We start from the raw sequence: 4,976 nt of genomic DNA on the forward strand, positions 1-4,976 counted from the left end.
GTACCAACCGAGGAGAACCTACCAAATGGTACTCATATACCACAACATTTAACCGGTAATTTCATTGCCAAATCCGCATTCATACAATTAGTTGAGAGAAGTCAATTTGGGGGGATGCCTAGTGAAGACCCTCACTCACATATGGAGACTTTTTGTGACTATCGTGATGCGATTTCTCAAACCGGAGTTACTCAAGACCAAATCCGATGGGTCTTATTTCCTTTTTCTTTGATTGGTACCACGAAACAATGGTTGAAAAGCTTAGACAAGGCTACTCTTGGTATTGATTCTTGGAAGAAATTGGCACTTGCTTTCTACAAGAAATTCTATCCTCCGGAAAAGACTAACATGTTGAGAGCCCAAATCACCGGGTTCAAACAAAGGGATGAGGAATCTTTGTATGAAGCATGGGAGAGATTCAAGGACACTTGTCGTTCTTGTCCACACCATGAACTTAGCGAGTGGTTCCTTATACAACAATTTTGGAATGGTCTATATGAAGACTCCCGAAACATTCTCAATATGGGATCCAATGGTATGTTTACCGAAGTTGATGACAATCAAACATGGAAAAAAATTGAAGAAATGGCGGTCCATAACTCAAAATATAGTAGACCTCGGAAGGCTACTAGAGGAGGAAAGCATGAGGTGGATTCCATTACTCAATTAGGTGCTCAACTAAGTTCTCACATTGACACCATTAATTTAAAGTTTGAGAAGGCCATGGCTAAACTTGAAGAGGCCTCCAAATCACCCAAGCAACATGTTAATGATATGGTAGCGTCATCATCAATTACAAGTGGAGTATGTGAGAGTTGTGGAACTTTGGGACATGACCAAAGTGAATGTAGGGGAACAAGTGAATGCTTTCCAAGCATACAAGTGTGACACCCCTTATTCCAACTATTACAATGAGAATACCAAATTTCATCCCAACCTTTCATACAAAAGCCAAAATGTTCAAAACCCTCAACCAACATACACCCCACCTCCAATGAGAAATCAAGCTCAAAGACCCTTTTACAACCAAAGCCAAGGTTATCAAAATCAACCCTCTTACAATAAATCCAATGACCAAGGTTTTGATGTTCAAAAAGTGGTCCTCCAAATGCAAAATCAACAAGAATTTTTCACTCAAATGCAAAAATATAGTCAAGCAAAAGATATCACCATCAACAACATACTAGCTCACACAAAGATGTTGGAGACACAAATGTCTCAATTAGCATCTTCTAGCTGTCAAAGACAAAAGGGGCAATTACCACCTCAAAGTAATCCCCCGAGACATGAGTCGGTGAGTGCCATCCATTTGAGGAGTGGTACCAGGTATGAAGGGCCGAAGAGGCCTATTGAGGAAGACATTGTGGAGGCTAGTGACAAGGAAAGTGTTGAAAACTCTAAGAAAGAAGAAGAACCCACCACCATTCAAGAAGTTTCAAAGAAGAAGAATGAAGAGAAGGCTAAGGAGAAAGAGCCTATTGTGATTAAAGAGTTTAATTTGAGGGTTATAGAATCCTTTCAAGTGGCATCAGAGCTATGGTTGTTGCATGCATAATCGGTTTATTTCCGAGTTAAAAGTATAACATTTAAAACTAGAGATTTTGTAATTTATATTATAAAGTCACGAAAAGTTTTTCATGTGATATATTCTGGTCCTATAATATATTTAGGTCATTTTGATAATTTATGGTATTTTTTGGATCATTTTAATGATTTTTATTAATTTTATTACATTTTATTGATTAAAATGGTGTTTAAAATGCTAAAAATAGTTAAAATTTGTTTATGGCCTTGAATTTTTTATATGACCTCAAATGCATATTTTAATTATTGTATGTAAAATTTCGTATATATTTGATTTATCTTGCATGATTTATAATTTTTATGAGATAAAAATGACATAAATGGAGGTAAAAAGGTTAAAATTAGTTAAACTTCGAAACAGGCCATTAAATTTTAATATATTATCACATGCACATTTTTCTCACTGTTTGCAAAATTTTAGATGAACTTGATTCATTTTGCATGATTTATGAATTTTTTAGTGTAAAATTGACATAAATAGTGACTATTTTAGCAAAAATAGCTAAAATAAAATACATGGCATAAGAAAATTATTTTAGGTTGAATTATTATCCCACATATCAGATCTAAAGTTGGAACATTAATTAGATTAATTTTCATATGCTTTAGATGTTTTATTTGATAAAACCGATTAATTGCAACTATATTTTTTCTCGAAATAAATTCGAAAATTTTAACCTTGTTTTTGACATTATGAGTGTCATGGAATTATTCCAGAATGTTCAAAAATTTAAAATTCAAATTTTAAAATTATTGTAATTTAATTTGGATTTATTCATAAAAGGTTATGATATTAAGGTAAAAAATGAGCAATAATGTTATAACAAGTTGAATTATTGTCAAAAATTGAGTAATGACTACTTTTTGAATCGTAAAAGGTTAGGATGATTAACTTGGACTAAAATTTGATTTTAGTATTATTGTGTAATTTTAATAAGTTAAAATTGCGAATATCCATAAAACCGGATTATATTTAAGATATAAGTTTAAATAGGGCGATTTGACACATAATTTGGCATGTTAGATACATATTATAATGCTGCATTTTTCATTGATGAATGTCATATTTCCTTTATATAATTTTGAGTTATGTAATTTTATCTTAGTATGGCCTTAGTTTTAATCGATATTACCTGTAATGTAAGGTAATATTGATTCGGTTGTAATTTAATGTGATCTCGTATCACTTTTATTTTTATTAGATTTTATTTTAAAAATGTATATTAGGAAGTACAATCTACATTTTATTATTTAATTATTTGTAATCCCGAAGTTTCCTAAAGACGGTGCCATTCGGAAAGGAGTTCCGAACAAGACGGTGTTTGTCCTTGGGAGGCGTGTTAAATGAAGATTCGAGGGACCAAAGGAGTTGGTTTCCAAATATGTAATAGAACATAAGATTTTCTATTTAAGGAAAGGCCATACTAGGAAATTTATTTTCTTTATTTGCTTGCTTTATATGTTTGCATGCATTGCCAAATCGCCATAACTTCACATGCATATTTTATCGTCTTATCGACTATTGTCAATTATAATTATCGAGTATTCATCGACTTAGTTCACTTAAAGATGATAGATAATAAATAGGCAAGACCTCTCACATATTTAAAATTGAGATTAGCCTTACCAAATAGTAGGACTCATGAATCCCTTTGACATTTGGGGTAGATTCGGTTCCCCTGGGTGCTTTCATTTATCATTGGGTAAGTGGGGTAATAAGACATTATTATACATGAAATTTGGTTGGACTCAACGGGATATAAAGTCTAGTCTTATGTTCCGAGGTTAGAGATGGAATTTATGAAATACATCGACCGAGAATTCTATAGTAGAATCAATTAAAGAGTTAATTCAACAAATTTATGCAAGTATGGGTTGTATCGGTGCCCATGTTTGTGTAAAGATGGATCTCGGAATCATTTTTATAATTTAGGTGCGAGGTCATTATATAAATGCATAATTTTAAAAACCTTGTTAAAATGTTTGCAAGTAAAACGATAAATGTTAATTGTTTCCTTCATCTCCGTTTTGTAGTTATCTTGATATACCGCTATGGATACATCTAGTTCTTTAACACCGATCACCATTGAATCTTGTCACGGATCCTTCAACGATATATGCTCACTTCACAACCTTGATACGACTAGAGAAATTCACTTTGGCATTGGTTTCGATTGAAGCCTTAACTTTATTACCACTTCCTCACCTCCCATCAAACCTAGAACCTTAGTGGATAAGTCTTGTGAATACAACCTCACTAATACCATGGGATCCTTGGAAGCAAGGAAAAATCATGAAGCTAGTAGGAGTTTTGGCAAAATGCTTGCCGGAAAGAAGAAAATGTACAAAAGTAGGAAGAAAAGTAAAAGGGCAAAATCGAACCATAAGGGTACAGTGGCTAGTGGGACTACCAATAATGTATGCCTTTATTGTCATGGCGAGGGCCATTGGGTGAGGAATTGCCCCATCTTTTTGGGAGTTATCAATGGAAATATTTCTTCCGAAATTTTTGTTATCGATATAAATCTTACTTCCACCTCAACATGAGTATTGGATACCGGATGTGGTTCTCACCTTTGTAATCATTTACAGGGGCTTAGAGATGTGGAAAAGCTAAACAAGGGTGATGTGGATCTCCGACTTGGAAATTGAGCTAGGGTAGCCGCCACTTCAAAGGGGACTTATGTACTTGTTTTAGCTAATGGCTTTGAGTTGTACTTACATAATTATTATTTTGTGCCTTTTTTTATCTAAGAACATCATTTCCGTTGCCATGTTAGACATGGAAGGTTTTTCGTTTGCTATTAAGAACAATTGTTGTGTAATTTCTAGAAATGACTTGGCCATAGGCCAAGGCACATCAATTAATGGCATTTATGTTCTTGAAACTTCTAGGTCAAGCAAAAATATCTATAACATACAATAAAAAAGACTCAAAAGAAGTGACCCAAGTGAATCATACATTTGGAATTGTCGGTTAGGTCACATAAATGAAAAGCACATTAAAAGACTAGTGTCGACTGGTGTAATTAAATCATTTAATTTTCAATCATTTGGTGTATGCGATGTTAGGTTCATATACCTATTATTAGACTCTTCTAATAGTGAACTAATTAACATATTAATTTGAGTTCATTAGATCTAGTGCATGCATAACAAAATAAGAGATTAAATAAGAAAAAAAATGTCCCTTACATTGTTATATGGCTTGAAATTATGGGCAGAAATAAGGTCACCTTCCTTATTTGTTCTTGAGCTAAAATATAATTGATGATCCTCCAAAATCCATATGTAGAGATCCTCCTTTGATTGGACCCAAGACAAGTCCCTTAAACTATTATATTAATTAACTAGATTAATATAGTAGTATCCTTAAAATGATTCTAATAATA

General features: G+C 33.2%; 1 non-coding gene across 1 annotated transcript; it reads right to left on the reverse strand.

The window, feature by feature from the left end:
- Positions 1-348: 348 nt before the first annotated feature.
- Positions 349-455, reverse strand: LOC141650012 (small nucleolar RNA R71). Its single transcript, XR_012546077.1, has one exon. It is a non-coding gene; the product is annotated as a small nucleolar RNA R71 (small nucleolar RNA).
- Between the last annotated feature and the right edge of the window lie 4,521 nt (positions 456-4,976).

This window comes from Silene latifolia, chromosome 3 (genome assembly GCF_048544455.1).
Source record: "Silene latifolia isolate original U9 population chromosome 3, ASM4854445v1, whole genome shotgun sequence".
Taxonomy (NCBI): domain Eukaryota; kingdom Viridiplantae; phylum Streptophyta; class Magnoliopsida; order Caryophyllales; family Caryophyllaceae; genus Silene; species Silene latifolia.